The 24,979-nt window shown below is 42.0% G+C and overlaps 1 protein-coding gene across 2 annotated transcripts in view; it reads right to left on the bottom strand.

The window, feature by feature from the left end:
• FAM20C (FAM20C golgi associated secretory pathway kinase) overlaps window positions 1-24,979 on the bottom strand; it is a 59,993-nt gene that overhangs the window by 22,127 nt on the left and 12,887 nt on the right. The gene's annotated exons all lie outside the window — the stretch shown is intronic.

Here is a 24,979-nt window from a genome sequence, read left to right as displayed (position 1 = left end):
CTCAGATTCACAGTTGTTTATGGGATTATTATTATTATTATTATTATATTTCAAGCTGGTTGAAAAGAAAGCAAAATGAAACGCTCTTACAAAGCAGGTAAGCCAAACAAAACCAGAGAGATAAGCTCCAGTGCTATCAAACTCTAGACTGATTATTAGGTGCACCTAATGTTTAATCCAACACTTACAACAATATCTCATACTGCTGCTGTGGTACTGGACATGATGCGAGCAGACAAGTAGGATCATTCTTTATAACATTTGCCTGTATTTCTCCCTCATCCCACAGACATCTCAAATTTAAGAGGCAGGCACAGTGTTAGAAAGCATGCAAGTTTAAAATACTTCAGTTAAGATGGGTTTTTCCAACACTACGGGATAGGGGCTGATCTTGGTTATTACCAAAATGTTGGGGTAAGTGCAATAAAGATGCTTTTCACAGCTGCTTTTGTAAGCCATGTACAGGGCTGCTTCTGTTGTAAGTAATGACATGCACGGCTGCTTTTTGGCGAGTAGTGGGGATTGAAGTGTGTATTTCCAAAATTAGAAGCTCAGGTCTTCATACCTTGATTTAAAGAAGCCTCTGCTCTGCACAGGGAGCTTGGTGGGAGGTATATAATCCATAGTTGTGTATGCTGATTGCGCAAGAGGCAGCACACGCATGCAGAAATTGCAGGTGCACAAAGGTGTGGGTCTTGCTACAAATTCATCGTCTCTCTTTTTGGGGATGCTGGTGGGAAGAGGGGATGTGGCACAAAGAATTGATACACATTGATGCCATGGTTGGCTAAGCGGCAGTACCTGTTGGCTAGAAATGTTTTTCTATCATCCAGAAAAGCAGGCTTGTACAGAAAAACAAATGAGTCATGGTATGAAGAGAAAAGCAAGCTCTGGGAAGCTCCTGTCACTAATTCAGTTTGCAGACAAAAGAATTCTTAACCCAGAAATAAGGTTTGGCTCATCTTTAAGGTAGAAACCTGACTTGGCATACAGGAATTGAAAAATTTAAGAGGTATTTGACATCACAGCAAAAGAGTTCCCAGCGCCAATGTTAACATACTTAATGCTGTTTCCACAGCAAAGAGAAAAAAGCCTCACAGCAATTAAATAACCAGGAGGCCTCATTAATGAGGTACTACGATGATATTTTGTACCTTTCTGTAAGTTATATTAATTAAGAAACTGTAGCACTATCAGTATTTTCTGCCTCTGTACAGCTAGCATTCCCTTCACGCTCTTAAACAAGTGGCAAGAGCATTTTCGCCATGCCAAGCCCATGATACCCGTCATCTTTCCCCTTGATGTATCCCTTTGAGGCTCTGTTGTACATTGTCTGCTAGCCATAAATTGCAAACATGAAAAATGATACATCTGAAAAGCCTATTTTTGAACAACAGGCAGCGCAAACAGAGTTCCCAGGTACCTTTAGCCTTTCCTCAGGAAAAAGACTGCATTAGTATTTTCTACAGAGGTTTTTCAGTATATAATACTTGTAGAGCTTGGAGAGCGCAAGAGGAAAAATATGTGTAAAATTAGAAGTCTGAAGCGTTTCTTCAGCCCTGAGAATGTTATTTAATATGTCTGGGGTCATTAAGGGCAGGGATTTAACGGAACAATAACATTAAACATATTAGAAGCATAGCAGAGCTCAAATTTCTTTCAGCTTGCTGGATTTTTTCTTTCCACTGAACATGATATATGTGCCACTGAAATTCCAGAGTTCACAATACGTTCCAGTTCAAAATAGGTTGGAAAAAGTAATTACTGTGAATCTGATACATAACTTCTTCCTTTTTATTCGTAAGTTTCCTTGCCATCATTATGAGAACCATGAATGCAAGTAAGCTTGTCCTTAGAATCTCCCAAGAAGCAGGAAAATATTAGCCCCGTTTTTCAGCAAAAGAGCTATTAAGGATTCAGCTCTGCCCTAAGCGAAGCGCTCTAGCCTCATTAAGCACATGCTTAACTTTAGGCACACATATAGCCAGTGAACTATGTGTGTCCTTGACAGTCAAGCATAGACTTAATACTTCCTTGGAGCTCTTTTGTGCTCAGCACTTTGCAAGAACAAGCCAGTGATAAGTACCAGATCCCTGCAGCAGCTCTAGCTGCTCACCCCATCCACTTCCAGACTCAACACTTGTTTTTTATTTCTTCTTCTTCGTCCACGACAGCAACTACTTCAGGGAAGAAAAGTGTCACTCTGCCAACAGTAACTGTTGGTTTGGTTATGGGTTTCACTAGATCCCAGCTGTCATGTTTCAGGTTGACTCTGAGGTCTGCAGGTCCTAGGTGTGCTCAAGACTCTTTGTACCTGAATATTTGCACCACAAAAAGCACTGCACCACCTCTGAACAAAAAAAAAAAATACTTTTAATACTTCTATTGTCAGATTAACCAGAAATAAGACTCAAATCCTGGCTTTCAACATGTCTTCTGCCCAACACACAGAGAAATAAAAATAGATCCAGTAAAGCTCAGGCAAATCTTATGGCCTCTTGTGTTCCGGAAACACCATGTGAGCTGTACCAGGTACAGGAATGGGCAGAAGGGCCACAGGCAGTATATATGAGCAACACATTTTCCTCTCCAGCCCAAGTGAAAGAAGTTGCTTGGACTGAATACTGACGCAGTTACAAGCACCACAGTGTTTGCACTCTGCATTCAGCCCATTTGGGACAGCTCCCTCTTCCAGTTTGTAGTTTTCTCCTCTCTCTCAGGTGAAATGTTTGCAGTTCTTAAGATGATATAATAAGGATAAAACCTAATATAATCACACCTCTCTATCAGCCATACAATGCGGCTGTCATTTTATCTTAGCTTGGAAGAATAAATAAAAAGATGTTGAGGTTCCAGCTACGAAAATGAAAAATCCTTTAAAATTCCGCTGTTTTCTGTCATGGGTGACCTGTATGTCTGCATTTGTATAGAGGAGCTCCACTTTCCCAAGGATCCCAAAGGAGTAACCACGTCAACTTACAGCATGCTCCCTCCTCCCTTCCTGCCTACCTGTGCAGAAGTCAAACACTTTGGAATTTTTGTTTATAATTTACCATTCGAGAGCTACCGGATAATGAATTGCACTGGAGTTAACCAAGTGCCCAAGATTTTGCAGATAAATAATTACTGTCAAAATCATTAATAGGACAGAGCCTACATGGTGTGTGTGTGTAGACCAATACATACAAAAAAGCATGAAATTCTCATTTGTACAGTGAGCTGCTTTTATCAGCTGTGGATCTCAAAGTCTGGATACTGTTCTCACATCCAGTACACAATAAGAAACAGGGGATCAGAACAACAAAGCTTCTTGCGCAATTTCCTCCTGCAAACCCCAGGTCTTCTGAGTGCCAGCGGGCAGTTCAGCCCAAGCCACTAGACATCAGTCCTCCACTATGGGTGCCACACACACAAGGATGTGCTGGTGCCCAGCCCTTCTGCTGGCCAGAGGGGAAGTTTTGATTTTCAAGCTTGCTTTAATCCCAAATCCTCAGAATCTTCCATAATTATTCCAGTGAGGATAGCAGGCATTTGGCTACTGTATGATAATCACTCCCCAGGGCTGAGTGTTTCTAATTCCTCGGAGGTGTGATTTCCCAATAAAGCACACCCACCCCTGAACTCGCCTTACCGCTGCTATTAACATTCCTTAATGTGTGGCAAAGGGTGATGTGCCTCTCTGAGCTGGAAAGGAGGTGTAATTGCCTGTTTCAGACTACTTTGTGGTTACAAAAGGAACAGGAATTGCTTTGATACAGTGTGGTATTTCATTGCTCTAATAAAGCAAACTGTGTAACCTCCCTCTTCTTTTATTTATTTTATTTTTACTCGCGTGCCATTACTACTGTCAGCAAACACAACCTCCATGGAGGGTGTCTAACTTATTCTTTGCCTGAAGCTGGTTCTGCAGTTCACAGGTAAACCTCCATTTTTTCATATGTTTCCTTCCCAACCAGAATTTTGCCTGAACAGGGAATACAGAACAACATTTGTTGCTCACCATTTCCCGGCTGGGACTGGCATGGGCACTGGCCCCATCCTGCTGCCAACACCAGTGGCTGGCAACACACCTCTGAAGTCAATTTCCCCTGACCAATGTATCCCATCTGGGTTATGTCCATCTGCATCATTTGGAACGTGCTGACATCATCACTTTGCCATTTTGAGCATTTCTCAGGTAGTTACTTTCTGATCAAGGGCTGCCAAGGTGATTTACAAGTGCAGATATTCCAGGGTGCTCTTAAACCTCTCCAGCACTTGAGAATAGTGTTTCTCAGCCTCAAAGGATGCCATAACTTTTCAAGAAGAAAGAATCCATGGACCACCCTAGTATCAACCCAAACGTTCTACTCCCTGGCTACATTTGAATTAACTAACTGTATCTTTCTCAACCTTGGTTGCTCATTCAAGAATACATGAGAATGGGCTGGGAGCCTTTTTTTTGTAGCCATTTCACAGATTAATCATGCTGCTTTACAAAACTATAAAAACCTTTACTTTCTCTCTAAACTTCTCCTCTTCCAGGCTGGAAACCCCCAGTGCTAATCCAGTGCTTTATTTTAAGGACACCACATGAGTCACAAATTACATTGGAAATTACACATCAGGGTCCTTTTAGCTTGCAAATGTCTGGATAAAGGGTGGGTTAACGCTCCACAGCCCACAGGGAGTCACTGTGTTACTCCAGGGGAAAATCAAGCCATATTAGCATCTCTTCCCACTTCTGCATCTCCATGGAGGAGGATTTTAACCTCCCGGCCTCCACATGGGCTCCACTGCTGGGAGCTGCAAGTGCAGTTCCCCACTCTCCCTAGAGCATTATCTCTCTCCTCCTTTAGTCCTAGCTATAGACACAGCATTTCAGGAAAAAAATAATACAGGAGGAGGTTTTGAGGAACATCACTTAAAAAATCAGTAGACACAGGACTTGAAAAGGTCTCAATATTGGCCTAAACTGCTCCTCTTAAGTAAAAATAAGGGCCTATTGAAATCTCTGAAAAATATCCCATATGAAAAAATTAACACCAGAAGGATGCTAGGAGAACTGCTCCATGGCACTACAAGGGAAGAAACACTCTCGATGGCTCGGCTGCTCAGGGCAATTGCTGTTTTATATAAACATCTCCCATCAAGTGCAATGCGTTCAGTGAACTCCCGCGCTTAAGGTGCAGAGAAATGTTCACGCTTGGTGGCTCACAAAAATGCATCCACTCAAAGCTGGAGTGAAGATAAAGAAGGGTACACGCATGTGTGTGTGTGTGTACAGGCAGAGGGAAACACTTTTCGTTGGCCAGACCCAGCTGACTTATTGTTCAGTGGGAATCTGGTGTGCTCCCATTAACAATAGTTAGAAATAAGTTTAAACTTAAAAGCCTACCTATGTTGAAGTTGCTTGGTAAGATAAGGGGAGATTATAGTATAGTATGTAAGGGTTGACAGTAAAAGCAGAGCTTAGAAGAAACAGCACAAGGAAAAAGAGACAGGAATAGAGAACAAGAGAAGGGAAGAAAAATCTACAAAAGATGTGCAGTAAAACCTTTAGTGAAATGACATTGTTGCCAAATTTTTTTTAGATGGAGCTGATTTATCACATGCAGCTGCTTTTATTTAACCGTGCATGTCTGGTTACCTCTCCTTGAGATTTTAGCTGCATTTAAATGTCTATAAAATATGAAGCTTATCTACTGTACAATGCAATAAATATGTGTGTGCATAGCCCACGGGAGTTTTGTAGGAGACTGGTTTCAATGAGAGGACTATGTTTTTCTTAACACCAAGGACGACTGTATTATATATATACATATATCCTACCTTTCAATACGAACTGTGAGGATAAGTATATGAAGGAGCAAAGCAGTTGCATGATTTAATCATTGGACTTCACCATCTCATTCCTTCAGCACTTACTGTTTTTCCCTGAGTCTAATCCAACTTTCCTTCTACTCAGTGCAAGGTCTCCCGCTGATTTCAAGGTGAACTGGGTAAAGGACAAAGCCAGTTCATAAACTGGGACCCATCCTGCCTGTACTCAAATTTAAAGGCCATGGGAAAAGTCTCCTGTTGACTGCAGTGCAGGGTGGAGCAGACGCAGATTAAAGTGAATAACTAAACATGCTGTCTGTGACAGCAAACACCCTGTTCTTGTCCATGCCTGTATGTGCAGGACAGAAGATACAACCTCTGTTTTTAGTGTTTAATTTAAGCGCACCCAAGACACCTTCCACAGCTCCCGCTAATATCAAGGCGGATATTGCAGGATTAAGCAAGTGCAGGAGTGGAAGAGTCTTAAATTAATATTGGAATTTCAACTCTGCCCAAAGCACACTGCGTGTCTGGCACTTTCAGGGCTGAGATCTTGGATAAAAAGAATACGCAAGCCACCTTCTTGTGTTTTATCAGGTCTCTTGAGCTCTCTCCTTAGCAGTCTCCATTCGGCTGCTATTACTAAATGCCTGAGTAAATTCCAGTGAAGTTGAGTGAAGATCTTAATTTTATCGCAAATATTGGTAAGAATGAAACCTGCTTTATTTTTTTTCCCTGTGTACTGTTTTCCATGCAGCTCACGGGCAACGGCTGTTTTGACATAAATGCTCAACAGCAATATGAATGTCAAGAAAGTATTATGGGATTACTTACAGACAGTCTATGTTCTGACTGAATTGGTTTATTGGTTGAAACAGGTAGAAGAGGAAGACAAAGGAAACAAAACAAAGTGGGTTCATTGCTCTCCTACAGGAATACCTGCAGAATGACCTGAAAGTGTAAAGCAGGATTAAATTTGCCATTCCCTTTTCTACACATGTGTAGATCTTTAAAAATATTAGCTTCATCCTCTGATTTTCCAGCTCTGCATACACTGGTGCCACACTATCACATCAGCCATATTCTTTAAACTAGGGATACCACCTACATAACTACTGTGCAGTCTGAAAGTGACTGAAAGTGGACTGCCCCTGAAATCTCAGGCATTGCCACCTCCTGCTCCCACCACCCTGCTCTGGGCCACCTCTGCCAACAGGGAGCAGAAGACAGAGCAGTGCAAACACTGAAAACAAAACTACACCTTCTGTAAAGTCCTGTGAAAATTAACCACTCAGTTGTTCTTAATCTTTTACACCCAGAGGAGAAAATAAGAAGAGAACAAACCACACCTCAAAAATACTAGTCTCCCAGCTCAGTGCTATTGGAAGTCACTGGAGAAACCTATACAGACTGGAGGAGGCTAAAGCGATCTGAGGCAGGGTTGCAGAATGTGCTTTCCAAAAGCTCTGCACTAGTACAGGTTGCTTCGGAGCTTGCTGGAGCGATGGAGTAAGTCAGTCCCTAAGAAAGTACATTCACTACAACATTCATCTCCGCTAAAAGCCCAGTTCATCCCCAGTAAAGACTCTTCATTGGACACCACCTGTGAAGTCAAGCCTTTTAGGACATACTTCTAGATACAACTTTTCCTCCCCCAACATACAGTAAGTCTTTAAACTACCTCCTAAATCCGATTGCCTTTGTAGGAGGCCAGTAAGCACTGCAGACAAACAGCAGATCTATTTTTGATATGACCTTAATAGTTAAATCCTGCCATTAGGTACAAGCACACAGGTCCTGGGGACATAGCAAGACTTCCCTTGCATCTTGCAGTGCTGGTTTTGCTAATGATTAATATGCAGTTCTGCAAGTTTAATGAAGACATTGTTTCCACTTATCTACAGGTCAGATGGCAATTGCAAAACAACTTACTTGTTAGACAACTATGGATCCCCTGCTGATACATCTGATTATTTATGCACAATGCGCATTTTTAAATAGATGACCATATTAAATTAGATGCTTCTGCCTTATTATTTCTGGAGGTTTAATGGTTTTCTATTCCTTTTTTATTAGAAAAAAGGAATAGTCACTCATACTAATGATGTGCTGTAGCTATGTTTTACATCTTCAACTTTAAAGTTACTGGAATGCCTTTCTAAAGGCATATCAAAGAGCAACTGCCTGAAATTGTTGATTTTTATCATGAAAATAAAGATGAGAGAGCAGACTGAAGCTTTTTTTCAGAGACTGAGAATTTTTGGCTTTTTGAACTGTTCTGAGAGATCCAGCAAAAACTTTTCACACATGAGCCTCATGCTCAGCCGAATCCATTCCTGTACAAAGTCCCTTTGTACCAGTTACACCTAACTCCAACTCTGAAAACTTATCTCTTCCAAAACCACCAGGCAAACATGCATTCCACATGGGTACCACCTCTGAAGGCTGGGAGAACCTAACATGGGCTGCCAGAGAGCAGACATGGTCCACTTCCAAATCAGAGCGGGTGGCTCCAAGTTGCCAAAACCCATTTGAGTGCTCTGTGTGCATCTTGGAGGGAAGAAAGAAAGGCACAAAGACACATAAAGCTGCTTCGTGGTTGTTTAAAATGTGTCTCTGTGCTGCAGCTCCTTGATCTGCAAATAGACAGGATGCCCCATGCTGTTAGATTTTAAGCTTCTCCTCCAGGGAGCAGCTGAGCATGGGGCCATTAAGGTTCGAAATGAGACCCAGCAAGAAAGGTCTGTGAACTGCAGGAGAATTTTCTTGGTTCTTTATAAAAGCAACTACAACTGCAACGTTATTTAACTAAAAATAACCAAGTCAGTTCTAGCTCAAAATGTGATCAGCCCATAAATAGTTAGATAAACTCCTTCCAGGCACATCATGTACTTCATTTCCATTTGCAACATGTACTAAAGCTCTGCTTATGCATAAGTAATGCATATGAAATGGTAGATGGTAAATTCTCCATCTTAAACATGCAGAACATTCTTACCTTCCTGAGCAAAGGGGCACGACTTTGTTCTGGTACACTGGATGATCTTTGCTATCTGAACACTGTAGGAGTGACCACTATTTTTGCAGATGTTTTTTTATATCTGAATTGAGGATTTCAAATAGCAACATGTGCTCACATACAAAGGCAAGTCTGTCAGGAATTTATGGGGACCTTTCATTTCCAAAACTGCTCAAATGAAGTTTCATTTTCACTACAGTTATTGACTGTGCATGTTTGGGGTGGCAGGAGAGGCTCCAGTGCTCATCATTTCTCTTCACCTTATTTTGCACCAAGTCCTAACCCTGGGTCACAAATGCAGAGCCCACTTTGATGGATCATAGTTTGACTGCCACGATGTTAAGTTAATCAACAGTCTCATTCTACACTATAATTACCACAAACAATTCCATGGTCTGAGGTGTGCTTTGCAGGGTTAGGTTTTAGGTGACGCTGCTTCTGTCACTGTTCATCTCATGAATATTCTCTTTACCTGCTGTGTCTGTGTGTGCCTGAAAGAAGTGTGGCATTTTTAATGGCATAATTTCCTGGGATGAACTGAAAAGCAGCACAGCATGGACTGCATTATTTATATGCTGAGTCCTACAAATGGCAAGGAAAATACTGTAGATTTCCTGGAAATTATACTGAAGCCTTGTGCACAGTAGACTGAATGTCACTGAAGGAATTTAATTACTACTTCAAAAGTATCTTCATTTTGCTGGATTTGTAACAAAAAAGAGTGTCTAGACACATTCTAATTCAAAGACAAAAGACTCCTCACCCACCCAAAAATATCCCATGCCTATAAATCTAGAAACGTGCCCTGCTGTTGCTGCTCATCAGTAGAAAATTCTTAGCATTTTTACAGCATGAAATAAATTGTAGATTGAGCCAACTGGGAATACTAATGACAGAAGCCATAAAATATTTTGTAACATCAATTATGACTAAAGGAAAAAGACTTGCACCACAGATCAGCAGAATATTTTGCAGCCGTGCTTCGTTTAAGACTGATTCCTGAACATGATTTGCGAGTTGATTTGCCGAGAAGGATGTTCAGGAATATGTAACTGGCAGCAATGCAATTGTGGCGCTCCTACATTTCAGCTGTAGCTGCAGAATTAGTTTAGATGGGAGGATGCGGGTCTATAGAACTTATCAGACAAATCTCCAGACTCCAGCTGAGTTTTCCAAATCATATTGGAATCATTAATAAATAACCTGATCTAAGTTAAAGCCTTAAAATAGTATGTTTGGTTCATTCCAGACCTAAAAAGTGATCTGATAACTAATAAAATGCTCTTTTTAAAGCTTAGATTCGTTTTTACATGTTCCTTTATTGTTATGCACAGACTGCCTCCTTGACCATGCCCAACAGTCAGATTCCAGGGAAATTACTATTTTTGCCTTCTGATTTATCAGAGGAGGCCACTATTTTCTACTTTACATGCTATCATATGTGGTAAAATTAATTTCAAGTCACCGTTGTAATTTCACAGTCTTGTTTTTAAAATCCTGCTTGTAAGGGTCCTTCCATCCCGACAGATGTGCCATTTTGAAACGACAGATGATAACCAGAGGAATAAACTGAAAGTGGGAATGTGACAAGGAGAAAAGCTATAGGGAAAAAAGCAAAAGCCAGGCTTCCCTTCCCTCTTCTCCATCATATGAAATTACCTCCTTACCCCCAAATAAACAAATCAGTAGATTCTCAAACAACATATTTGAAAGACCCTCTTTTCATCCTGCTTTAGAATACATTTCCAATAGCTGTACACTACAGGAAAACAATTTCCCACCCAGACACTGCTCATATTCTTCACACTAGACTTGCTGCAACTCCACACTCAGGAGGCAATATGTGGTCACAAGGTGGTTAAATTGAATCTCTCCTCAACAGCGAGGAGTTATCCATGTTCAGCCTACAATGTTCCAGCCAAATAATGCTTTGCTAATGATGTCTGCAGTTAGATGACAAATCAGGCTATTTAAATTGCTTCAGCACATACATCCTTTACAGGCAGGGTATCCAGGTAACCATTGTAGCACGGCTTCAAGGTGGGAGGGAGAATGCAGTAGCTAATTTCTTCAGCTAGGTGGAAAATTAATCCTGAAGAGATAGATCTGGTTTGTTATGGTCAATTTGGAGAAAAAATAAAAATTAAAAATTATTATTTTAAAATGTATTTTTAAATGTGTAGTTATGCAAGAAAGGACAAAATAATTGCCTTTCAAAGATACAATAATGGCTAGGTTTATTTCTGAAAACAATTAAAGATCTTTTAAAGCCCTCAATAGGAAGGTTTTATGTACTTTAACCCATGTCAATATCAACATGCTTCAAATGACAGGAAAAATACCAGTGCAGAATTTCAGATTCTGCAACCAATCATGTTTTTAGAGGTTTAATTCTAATTAAAATACAAAATACTAGTTCATCTTTTATTTTTTCTCTAAAGCCAGCTCAATAATAATTTTAATGCCTGGATAAGAAAATGTTATTACTGAGCAGTATTAGATGCTATTATGGCTCCACTTGAGAGCTGCTTGCTCACGTCCTTGAGAGTCTTTGCAAAGGTTTAAGTGTATCGGTGATGCTGGTTGGAGTGGAGATGGGGGATACGATGCCTTTTTCATGCCCTGGCCTGGGATGAGGCTTGTTCAGGGTTTCAGAAAGGGTTTCTCTAGCAAGAAGCCAAGTGGAGAGGTGGGATATGAGCCCCCACCTCCACTATGGTCTCCAGTTTGGGGGCCCTGAATATCTCCCCTTCTGTGATTCCTCCCTCAGGCATCCCGAATATTTTAGGTGAGGGAAAGGGGATTCCTCCAGCTGATTCACAAACAGAAATGCTGAGGTAAGACAAGAAGCTCAGGAGAGCCCTTTCACTGCACCTGCAGAGACATGCTAGCCCCAAACCCCTGAAGATTGACACGACCCCCCTTGGAGTTCACCAAAGGGGTAAAGGAGCAGGAAAAGGGCTTCTTCTATGCCTGCAAACCTGCCCAGGGTAGGAGACATGCTGCCCTTCTCCACCCTTCACTGATATGACTCTGGCCCCATATCAGTCCAAGGTGCAGCCACATTATTTGACTGCACACAGGACAGATAGGTGAGACAGGGAAGGGATCGTTACAACCTGCACTGTTCCTGGGATATAAGGATATACACTTTCTTGATCCATGCCAGCTGTAAAGGCATTTGCCATTTGCCAAGGCAATAGAAATAGTCACACTCTGGTGGTATTTCTCCTGTGATGCAGATCATTTTAAAGTATTCACCAGAGCCATTAAACAGGAAAATACAAACAAGATCTGATATCCTTTTCCTTGAAAACTATTTTGGAAAATATGACTCATTTACTTCTCTTCTAAACAGAAGTAATATTTTCCAGCACTCCCTGAGGATGTGTTTAAGCAGAAGCTAAGCCAGATGTAGAAACGTCTGCAGAGGTTTCAGTTTCTTTCATAAAAAAAGGGGGGGGGGGGGGGGGAAGGAAAAGAAAAGAAAACTGTAAAGCAACAGTCAAGGTATTACTAGGTTTTAAAGCACTGTTGGCCTTTCGTTTACCCTTAAAATCAGATCAGATCACAGAGAAAACATAGCATATGATCAGCTAGAGAAGGTCACATTGCAAAATAATGCAGGTGGTCTCATTGTTTAACAGCTAACATAATAGAAACACAAATCTTCTAGCCACCGAAGAGCCTCTCCTGGTTTGGCAGTTGCCATGTATAATATCCGATGAACTCCAATGTCTCACTGCTTAAGGATAAAATCGCAGCAGGCAGGGGCTGAAGGAACAGCTACACAGTCAGAGGGAAAAAATCTTCTATTATTACAGCAGCCACTTATTTTATTCACCAGAATTAAAACCTCTTCACAGATAAAAGTGGGGATTTTTTTTTCATTCCACAAAGCAATTTTAGATTTCTATAGAATCATTCACAAAACAATTAAAATCCTGCTCCTGTTGATGGATTTGTATTCCTTGCTTGAAGTGATGTCAGGCTTCGAAATTCAGGGTTGTTCAGTGTAATTCTTTGGGGCTTTGGAGTCATTGCTGACTGTCAGAAAATACCTGCTGTAAGTTCACAGATATTAAATGCATCTGGTAACACCAAAATAGTTTCAAAGCCTGTAGCTATTAAAATCTAGATGTTGCAATAAAGAATCGGTGCAATATCAGGCAATTCAATATACTGCAATTTCACTCTTTTACTGAGGGAATTTTTAGGGGAAGGGAGAGAAGAGAGAATCCAATAATCTAATAACAGTACCGTTAGATAAGAGGGACCAGGGAGCTTTTCCAGACTGTCTATTGCGTCAAGAGTGACAGACTTATACTGCGAGGGGAAAAAAATAAAACAACAAAAAGGCAACAAACTCCTTCACAAACAAGCAAGTAAACAACCCAAAACCTACACAACAATGATTCATAACCCTCATCCATTTAAAGGTCCATGTTATTTAAACCAGAAAGTGAGCCTCCTAATGCCAGTGTTTGTTTTGGCTTCATTTTATATAACAAAGGAAATTGTTGTTAAAAATGTAATTCAGATGTCAGCAATGCGAGGCTGTTCCCAATTGCAGCGATGCGAAATGGCAGGATTAGTATTGCTGTGGCTGAGATTGCACGGGAGAGATGAACCCTGATACACAACTCTGAATAAAAAGAACAAGCCATGCCAAACATAATGGGGTTTAAGCACCACCTGCAATATAGGTACCATTATGATCCCTGAGAAGGTCATTCTCTTGCCAAAGGATACAGTACATAATAGGAAAAGCATAGGGTCAACAGTATTGGACACAAAACCTTGCCAAAACATCAGCAAAACACTTATCAATGATTATGACTATTGGCTTATCAGCACCACTGATGTCTTATCAAGATTGGCATCCTCCCAGGAATCTGGTATTTGTGGATAAACAGGAAATTTCTTTTCTAAGGCCACATTTAGCTTACAGAATTGCTGCATTGTTGCTCCTTGAAAGGCAAATGCAGACAAAGTAAGTTAAATAAAGCTATAATCACTCTGCTGCCTGACATATGAGATTATTAGAGGCCACCAGGCAGAACTGGCAGAAGATATAGGCTGGCTCAAAATGATTCGAGCAAAATAAAGTCTTCAAGGACACTGGCAAAGCCCAACTGAAGTCAGCAACGGAAGAATTTGTCCCTTCTGCTGCTGTTGGGAGTGCAGCTCAGCACTTTAGCATGGCTAAAACAGAGACGGCAAGAGTGGTTTTCTGCTTTAACTTTGAGCTTTCATAGCATGACAAGCCTACAAGGAGGTGTGTGACCATCCACACACGGAGCCAGCGTTATGTTACAGATGGATCACATATCCTTCACAGCACCATATCCCACACAGCAGGGAACAAGGGGAGGCTGAAAGGCAACAACTGATTTTGTTTCCACATTTCCCTTCCTCTAAACTCAGAGTAACAGATAAAATAGTCTCGCTACTACAAATCATGTTCGAACTGCGGCTGTCAGGAAATGAAGGCGATTGAAGGGGGGGCTATAAAAGGTTGTTCATTAATTCCATCTTCTTTATGAGCTTCTTCAGTCCCAAAGACAGGTGGGTTTGGAGGTGCAGCAGAACAGAGGACTCGCATTCAAAGAAATGACGCGATCCAGGCCTGCAAGGAATTCTTCCCCCATCCCTTCAGATTATGGGGTTAATTAATAACAGTTAATTAATGATGTGTCAATCATCATGAAACGTATGCCTGTGTGAGAAAAGCTGCCCCTCAGGCCAAGAAGCATTAAGGCCTTCTCTGGAGTTATGTTTTAAAGAAAGCTCTTGTGGCAATTTCTGTGAAGCCTTTTTTAATCCTTTTATCTCAGGCTCTACTTTTGGCAAGAGCCAGGCTCTCATAGAAAACCACCTAGCAGAGGTAGTAAAAAAAGAATTGCTGTGCCGTTGCCTTCAAGGTGAGTCTCTGGAGGACACAGGAAAGTGCTGGGAGCTGGCTGTCCCCAATGGAATGAGGAGCTTGGGCTGAAAGCAGCTCAGAAACTAGCTTGTCCTCAGCGATGGAGTAGCAGCAACCAGAGGGAAAATGTGGGGGTACTGTCTCTGCTGTGAAACACCCCATGCCCAAACCAGGCACCCCATTGCCATGCCCAATCTTTCCATGATAACTTCAGGAGGGACAGGCATTTGGACACGAGCACTGAGGAGCTCTGCTCTCGCTCCTCTGTCAGATGAACATCCCAGGCTCTTGGCAGCCAGGACATTCATGCCCATCTGCTTGCATGGCACAGTGCCTGCTCACAAGTTGTCAGACAATTTCACGGGTTTCAGAAGAGCCTGGACTTGAATAGGTGGCCTGGATATGCTGCAAAACCCATCTCTTCTACATGGCCTTGCCGACTGCTAACAGAGCAGGACCTGGCTATACCTCATGCCTCCTGGAGCCATGGACTTGCTCCAACTGGCACTGCCCCGTGGTACCGCAGCACCAAAGAGGAGGCTTCACTGATGCTTCAGGTGAAGCATTAGTGCCCTGAGTGCTACAGAAGCTCATAAAAAGCAGCTTCTGTACCAAAATATCCAGTGCTCACCAGGATAACTTCAAGGTACTGTGATACAATCAGCAGCACAAAAGCCTGACTCCAAAGCAAAGGCATGAGAGGATCAGAAACCCCGCGGCTCCCCGTGGGCAGTGACAAGTAGGTCAGGCAAAGCAAACAAGGGCATGTTTTGGGCTAAATTCCCAGTTACCCAGCTCTTGTACCCAGGGTCAGGAGGCTGCAGAAAAAGATGATTTCAACTTGGAGCTGGCTCTGGGAATAGGAAAATCAAGCAGGCAATGGCGACCCCAGGCTGTCCCCCTCTTTGTGTACCCTGTTTCGCTGGTGTCAGAGCCCTGAGATGTCAAGTTGGCTGCTGCTGTGAATGGGGGGAGACCTGGAGGCTTGTGGTGGCACTGGGCCCATGCTGAAGGGGACAGATGCTGTCCCTGCTTTGCACAGGGCTGGCACAAACCCTCCTTACTGCACCCTGTCCTTCTGCTGGCAGCCATCCCCAGCCCCACATTTCAACCTTATGGAGAAAAGCAGGATTATGCTTTAAATTGTCTCTGCCATCTTCAGCCCCAGGAGGCAGAGCTGGTGATCGAATCACAGCATTGCTCTCCTCTCCTGGCTGAGGCTTACTCAGGGCCCTGACACAAAACCTGGGCTTGCAACATGAAAGGCTGAAAAACCTCTGGGGGGTATGCCCCAGGAATCAGATTTTCTGCTTAATAAACCCCTAAAGAATCAGATGCAAAAGAGGTTGGCTTGAAAATTTTGGATGGATTATCATATTGTGGAGATTCAAACAGGCACAAAAGAGAAGGAAACGCAAATACGCTGGGTCAAAATCTTCCATTTCAAGAGGCAGAATTAAAATACAAGCCAATCTTACTGAAAACCAAAGGAAATACACCAGTCATTGCTAGATTTCCCCCTAAATCTACAGATTAATTTAATATCTTCATTTATTTTGCTGCTTCATGCCAGCTAATCAAAGTAGTTTAAAACCCATACGCAGACTGTGTGTATCTGAAGTCTGTATGCAATATTTCTGCTGTTACAGGTCTCCATGCACAGCCATGGTGCTACTTACTCTCTGGCTCGTTGACCACCCCTACATGAAGAATTTGGACCCCCAGTTAGCAAGGTTTACAAAAGGAGCTTGAAGTGCTAACAGGATCAGTCGGATTCTGCTGCTGAGACCAGTATCTGGCTTACGTGCTGGCTTGGGGTGTTTTATTATCCACAGCGCATAATCCAGCACTTTAAACTGCTTCTATTTACAACAGTTTTGCTGTCCCCCCCTACTCTCCAGCTCCCACACATTTGCAGATGCTATTTACTCTGGGTTTCTGCTACTTCTTCACATGCAAATGAGTCTTCCAGGCTTTCTCACTTGTATTTACCCACATGCAGGAGGGTGGAAAAATGTTAACAAGAAAGGTATTAACACTATTGAGCCAGAGACACTGTAAATGAAGACATAAAAAGCCAGAGATATCCAGTGTGCCCTACAGCCATATTATTAACAGGTATTATGCCTATTTCAAACACGCATTTTTGTTTGTTTACAGGAGTGAGTCACCAATAGCACTGTGCCAAGAGCATAATTTGGATGTGCGCTGTGTGCACTCTTAAGCCTCTCGGCTTTGTCAAAACCTTCCTGTCTCAACCTGCAAGATGCTCTTACTCGGTTGTGAGTTTCTCCCAAAGGCCACCCTGCTTTCACGTCATCACTGACCATGGGACTGTGTCGCCTGAACCAGTGACCTCCAGCAGAGCTGGACGTGGGTCCTAGCTATTTCATCAGATCCATTTCACTGCTGCTTATCTCCTGCCCTGTCTGATGCCAGCTGCCCTAACTCAAGAAACCTGCAGAAATGTTGAGAGCTCTTGTAACAAGAGCACAAACTTCAAACAAATCTCAGCGCAAGTGGCCAAATCCCCATCTGCCTCCTCCAAAGCGGTGGGGATCCCCAGAGCTATCCCTGTGTCAGATAAGACCAGGAGCAGAGAGGGAGCAATTTAGCTCCATAAAACATCTAAAAATAACTGCTTCCAAGGGGGAATATGAGCACAGCACAACTCGTCTCCAGGATAAAGCCATACGTGCTGCTCCAGAGAGAAAACAGCTTCAGCCTCTGGTTTACGCCACGAGTCTTGCACAAATCATTTTCCCTCCCTGAATTTCAGTCTCTTGAGCCTAGTTTAAGGATTATAAATTGTAGAGAAATGGAGGCAAATTGCCATGAAATATTTCAGGGTAGTGTTGTCTGCATATCCCACTGAAAACATTTTGGGCATATTTTTTTGGTTAGATTTACTAAGGACATCTAACCTCACTGCTACACCGAGTCCCCCGTGTACCAAGCCCTGTTACTTAGCAGTAAATTACAGGTTATGCATTTCAGGCCAGCTCTTCCCTTGATAACGTTTGCTGCTTTTCTGCACTACCAATGCAGGGTAAAATGTTTAAATAAGAAACCAAGGAACTGAAAGTGGGTCTCTGAGTAAAGATAAAGCCACAAGACTGCATTTCTTGGTACGCAGACAATTAAAATGAAGAAATAGCTTGATTAAAATCAGACACTGAAGATGCTTCTTTCCTAACACATTGTGGTAACATGTAAAAAAACCTGTTAGCTGCTGCAATAACTAGTTTAAAGAAAAAAGAATAAGCACCAGCATGTCTTTGTTCCTAAAGACTAATTAGCAAGAGCCTCTAAGCACTTAGATAAAAGACAGCTAATCAAGCATTGACACTTCACTACTGTAAAATACAACTGTCCACTCAGCTCTCCCTTAAAACGGTGATAAGGGGCCCGTACAGAGAGTATCTGTGGCCACTTGTGTCTATGTAAGACAAGAACAAAAGCAGATATTGAGCATTGCGTTATCATCTGCTGGAGAAACCCCAAATCAGTTGAAAACAAACGCAAGGCTTGAATTATTTTTGCAAAAGGCCCATTCACAGACACCAGGGGGCTGACATTTCTGTAAGCTGCAGTGTGAAGTCTTCTGTCAGGAGCTGAAGATGCCATGGGGTAGTCAGGGAAGAAGGACTTTGGGGAGAATTCACCAGCAGTGGTGGATAGCAGCTTCCCAGTGGCAGGAAGCGGGATGGGGCTGAAACCCATGGACATGGTGATATCCAGCAAAACAGCCCAGGTTTGCTGAAAGAAGGTCTGCTCCCTCCCACCTCTAGGACTCATTTTGTTTCATCCTGGCTCCAAGCAGCTCCTTTGCAGCTCCAGGGATAACCCAGGCCTGAGATTGCACAACTGAGCTGGTACTAAAAGAGAGGGAATGAGGTTTGTTTTGCCCGTCCTGGCTGCTAGCATGATGAAACACTGCTGCCACAGATCCCTACAAATCCTAATCTGAATGGACAACCTTTGAGCTACCTGGACTTTGCAGACTTTGACTCTCAGGTCATTTCATAAGCATGCTCTCAGAATTTGAGAACAAATTGCTCCTGGGCTGGATGGGTTTGATCAGTATTTTAGGCAGCAGTTGCTGAGCTGTGGCAAAGGAAAACGCAGTGCACAGTGACAGACAGATTGGATTTCTTTGCTGTCTAGAGCCATCAGTCAGCCTCAATCCTGATCCAGCTCTCCTTGAAGTCACTGCAAATTTTCCAATCTGCATAAAAGAGATTTGGACCAGAGGCACTGCTGACTCTTAAAACACAATTGGCATTGAAATACTGAAGGGGTCTGATGTGATGAACAGGATTAGTTGCAAGAGAAACACAGTTCATGCATAATATACCAAAAATTAAAGAGCTAAAATGCTACATGGCAGCCTCTACTGTCCTTATTTAGGAGCACATTCAGGTCTCATGTACTTTAAATATCAAGTGATATAATTCATCCAGTTTACTCCAGACTTATTCCTGATGTAAGTACAACCAAATCTGCCTGTCAGTCTCACTTAGGTAAACATTTCAGCAGAGATTTGGTAGGTAACAATTTGAATGCCCTTAAAAAGCCCAAGTTCTCAGGGATGAGGTCCACAGAATATCTGATTACTGATTGTTACTTCCAACAGCAAAAATACTCAGTCTCTTCTTCATGATGTAGAGACAGCACTCCTTGCAATTTTAAAATACACCTACATAAACTGAATGCTGGGATTAGCAGCTTTAACCTTTCCTACCAGTTTATTCATAGAATCATAGAATAGTTGGGGTTGGAAAGGACCTTAAGATCATCTAGTTCCACCCCCCTGCCATGGGCAAGGATGCCTTGCACTAGACCATGTCACCCAAGACTCTGTCCAACCTGGCCTTGAACACTGCCAGGAATGGAGCATTTATCACTTCTTTGGGCAAAAAGTTCTTTACTGTGAGGGTGCTGAGGCACTGGAACAAGAACTTTTTCCTTATAACTAATCTGAACTTCCCCTGTTTAAGTCTGAACCCGCTATCCCCTGTCCTGTCACTACAGCCCCTAATGAAGAGTCTCTCTCCAGCACTCTTGTAGGTCCCCTTCAGATAATGGAATGCTGCTATGAGGGCTCAAGATTAGGTCTCCAGTAACACACCTTGTGCATAACCAGCGTTCTCCAGTGACTGATACAGTAACATGGCTTAAGCCAAGTGACAAAACATAGCGGCTGGGTTTGTACTTTGACCAGCCACTACTTGGTAAGGTCTTGCCTGTCACATTCCAGCGTGCTGAAGTGTTAATCCTGTAAGGCTTCTAGCATAGCAGCTACTGGATGCATATCACTTCTCTAGCTGCTCAGAGAAAACATTGCAATTTGATTTAATTGCTATGTTGACTTATAACAGTGTGTTTATACTGGATGCCTGCCAGCTGAAATGCAACAGGTTTGAAAAAATGTATTTCCTCAAAACAGCATGATATGCAATGTAATAATGAAAGCAATCTTCCAGTGGCCCTGATTCTGAAGTTCATTTCAACTCCTCTGATTTGGAAGCTTTGGTACCAATTCGGAAGAATTACATCAACCTAATTGATATGATAATCAGGCCTGGAGGCTGCATTTCACAGGTACAACAGTCACATTGCAGCTTCGGAAAGGGAGTATAACTGTAGGAAATGGAAGCGATTAACAGTTGCTTGTATTACAGGGATTGTTTGGCCTATTTAATGTCACAATCAAAAAATGCATTATTTGTTGAGCAATCCTAAAAGGAAATCAAAGAGAAACTCAAAGAACGCTGCTAATCCTTTGTCACCGTGACATTTAAAAGCCAATAAAGAGCTGTGCTTTGCCAATGCAAACAAAAATATTATCTTCCCCTTGACCTTGACCGCTAGATTTCAGCCCAGCTAACAGTACCTTTGCCTTCAGCCAACAGATATGCTATAGGAATATTACAGAAGCTGAAAGGTGAATGTGCTTGGTTTACTTCTGTAGAGCACTAGCTTTCCACTAGACCATGACTACCAGCTTATTTTGTGGCTGGCACTGGGTTCCATGGGATGATCGGCTGTGATTCAAGGAGGCTAGATTTCATGACCCCAAAAGTCTCTTCTGTCCTGATACCACTCTGCTGCTAATTAAGACCACAAACTTCTGCTACTGAAAGAAACAGCCATGTGGCTTTTAGCAATCCTGCAGTGTGACTTGTAAAAGCAGAAGAAAAGCGATGTTAAAAATACCAAGCAAAATCTAAAGCTGGAACAGAACTGGCTTTTACCTGTTTCAGTCCAAAGTGAGTTCACTGGATACAGTATTATTTCTTTGAATCGAACAAATAAACCTCAATACCCTTTCTACACATTTCTACAAGGCAGTCTATAAAACTGGGAATGAGAGATGTCATTCTTAAACACAGACCACAGGACACTTTTCTCACAACCCCAATAGCAAGGTATCATTTTCTATTTGATCCTATTTGGCTTTTCCATAAGGAACTGTAAAAACCCTATCTCAAAATCCTGGCACCGGCATATACAATAGGAATTCTAACACTCACTCTGCTGGAGCAGAGTTTGACCCTTCAAGAATAAAGCCTTGGGAGTTAAAAAACAGTGTGTTGGTTTTGTTGCTTAGCCAGCTGTTTAACTCTACCAGCTAGCAGAAACAAAGGGAAACCAAATAAAACTATAAAGCACATGTTCCTTTTAGACAAATAAGCCAAAACCCTTTGGAATTTATGGCTCTACACCATCCCTACCTGATAAATCACATACAAAGCTGCAGCTGCAGATATCAGTGATCATGTAAATAAATTTTATTATGCTGTGCAATATTAGTACAGTTAGACACACTAATCACGGGAGAAGGGGAGGTTGCTATTTTTTTCCTGTCCCATATGGTAATAATTTAGTATGATTGAACTGTTATGAGCTAAATAAAACTACACATTAACTGTGAGATACATTGCAAGTACATTAAATCTTCCCTGGAGTTTTAGCAAATACACGCTTTTTCTATGATGCATTTGGAATTAGCAAAGGAATCTACGCTGGGCCATAGGCTTTATAAATAGATTTGGCTTCCTCTGCAATACTTTCTGGGCAATTATTTCAGAAATGAAGGTGCAGAGCCATGAATAAATAAAATAATTGCAGCTGATCAGGCTTTATTTACCACTATCACATTTCCCTGACTGTTAAGTATCCCTCCTCTCGTTTGCTCTACTAGCCTGAATCAATGACCAGATGAAGAGCTGTCAGTTAATGTCAAACACTGAGCACAAAATGTGCCAAAGGCAGATTCTGGTTTCCCCATTTCCAAATCCTGCCTGGGCTTTTGTGGAGCTGGCTTACTTCCTGGATAAATTCAGTGTGGAACTGGGAGGCTGGGAAAGGGCAGAACAAGTAAGATGAGTTCTGCAGGGTTTCAAGCTATTTGCCAGGGAGTACATTTTGCTGTGACTACCCTGCAGAAGTCACTGCCAAAGGTATGGAAACCTGCCCTTCCACTAGGAGATGCCCAGCTGTATCAGGGAAGGGTTTTCATTGTCTCCCCTAACTGCCACAATCCTGTTCAAATTGGTATTAATTCAGTTTGGAAGATGCTGAGTATAGCAAAACCAGCTTTCCAGGTAGTGCAAATGAATCACAACCAAGCAGAGACTGGCCTCATGTCTATGCATTATTCTACATGTACCTCACACCATTCAGCTTTCAGAATTTCACATCCCAGATGGGAGGGAATCTCCCGATTACCAATTTTCCTTGGGATCAGGCCTGAAATCCTACTGATGGCAACAATATTTTCTAAAAACAACAGTGGCTCAGTTTAACATAGATGGAACTCCAGCACTATGAGATAAACTGAGGCCCCACTTTTTTATTTGCAGATGGACACTCAGTACTATTAATGGTTGCATTACCTGGGGTTCATGAAGAAGGGTGCTTGTATGATCATCTTATCAGCTTATCATCTCAGGAGAAAAAAAAGCATTACTTCTGCTGCTTTGAGAAGCCACAGAGCTGATAACACAGTAACACATACGGAATACATAGGATACATCAAATGGAAACATCCTGACTATCCACCAAGAACTTCCTTCAGCGAGCTGACCTTAGAAGCAGCTGCCGGCATTGTATTTTATGGTCCTCAAGCTAAGCTATGTAGAAAAAAATTCTCTTTATACTGCCAGAGATGGCTGTCCCTGCTCTGGGAGCTCCCAATAGCCCCCTGTCCTGGGAAGGCACACCCAGGTTTATGAAGCCTGGATCAGAAGGATACCCTGCAGTAAAGAGGGAGCACCAGAAACAGCCTGGAAGGTATCTAGGGCCTGAGGAAGGTTTTATAATAAGAAGTCTCATAGCTTTAAAACCTGATTTTATTTTTTTTATTTTATTTGTAGGCTGCTTATTTCTGTACAAAGAAATGATGCTGCAAATGTCTCAAAGAACTTCATCAACAACAGTCCATAAGCTGGTGAAAGAGGCCAATGGGAGCATATGCCAAAGGACCTAGAAAGATTTATGCTAGCCAAGCATCTGGCTCCATTGCTATTGTAAGGTGTGGTGACTGGGAACACAGCTGCTGAGTGCTCTAATGCTGCTTTTTCCAGTGGTATATCTAATGGAAAGAGCAGTGAGAAAACAGGGTGTTGTTGCCCTTCAAATTAACCAAAGGGAATGATTAAGACAGCATCAATTTCTGTTATTGTTCTAGTGGATGGTAGTAACTGCTTCTACTCAGGAACGTGGCTGTACCTCTATCATCATCCATCATCTTGCTGAGGCTGTGTATAGCACAGTAGAAACAGCAAACTTTTTATTTGACCTCATTGTATTCCCAGAATTACAGTGTCATACCAATAATAAAGACTGAGGTTATCTGCATCTGAGCAAAGGGAGAAGAAACAAATCACACACTATGTAAAAAGCCAACAGCACAACCACAATTCTGCTGAATACTTAAAGGCGGCTTTAACCCACCTGGTTCTTGATTCTGCATGTGGGATAAGACACAATTAAGAATTGTGCCTATACACATCAAACTTGCAGATATAGGGGATGGACCCATTCACTGGTGATCTGATGATCTCAGCATTCGAGGAGAGGGCAGAGAGAGGAAGGGAAGATGTTGAAGTAGGTGCTCTGATACCTCCTTCCTGACTCATCAGTATTATCTGTGCTTCCTCTGACCTCTCCCAGGCAATCAGCGATCCACTAGAAACATGGAGAAATTTGTGTGCAATTTGGGAAATAGCACAAAGGCATTTGGCCTTTGCAAAAATGTCTTGTGTTGCCTGGAAGTTCATGGGATTTCCTTGCTATTCACAGGATGAATGCATATAGGGAGGGGTACCGCTCAAACTTGGGTTGAAGGAAAGTGAGACCAATTCTTCGGCTGTTCTGGCAGTCAAATAAGATCAAGTCAAATCTGTATTTGTCTGAGGTCAGTCTATAGCAAAATCTATAGTGAAACGGAATTTCTCAGTCTCCAGCCAGCAGCTGTATCCCCTCTATAGCTATAACACAATGCCAACACATATTCCAAACCACTTGTTCTCAGTTACTTTAGTCTTTCATGGACCATCTTAGAGGAAATTAACTGAACTTCCCTACAGTGGGAACAAAGGAAGGAAATTAATTTATTATTCCAGTGGTACCCTCGACACAGATACTGAGTAGCTTCATCAAATATTTTGCAGCCGCAAGTGTCTTTGCTAAACCCTCTACAATAAGCAGAGTCATTTTCCTTATTACAACACAAACACACAGGTCAGGATTCAGAACTCATTTACATCTGCTTTGTATCTCAATAACTTCTCTCATCTCAATGGGATCTGGGCAGGCACAAATCAAGGATGTATCATCCTAGTCCTTCCCTTTCTTTCTAGATTCATTACCTTGCAGTACCACTCTCAGATAAACTTGTTTTCACAGAGTCAGCAGAGCCACAGCCAAATGACTAATACAATCCTTTAATACAAACAACAATAAATCAACGGATTAAACTATAATTTATCAGACAAATACTATTTAGCTCTCTCAAAGCTGCTCTGAACCATCTCTTTCATCTGGCCATATTCCAGAGGAGCTGACACTAGATAAAGCTCAGATCTGCAGAGTAAGTTTATATAAAATAGAAATGCTGAAAACATCCTGTATTTATGATGGGAGATTTGACAGAGATCAGAGTGAGTAACATTCCTGAGAAGACTGTAATGTATCTGAAGCTTTCTTGGTATCTCTTCCAAAGA

This window comes from Lathamus discolor, chromosome 6 (genome assembly GCF_037157495.1).
Source record: "Lathamus discolor isolate bLatDis1 chromosome 6, bLatDis1.hap1, whole genome shotgun sequence".
Classification (NCBI taxonomy): Eukaryota; Metazoa; Chordata; class Aves; order Psittaciformes; family Psittacidae; genus Lathamus; species Lathamus discolor.
This window is presented reverse-complemented; position numbering and strand designations above follow the sequence as displayed.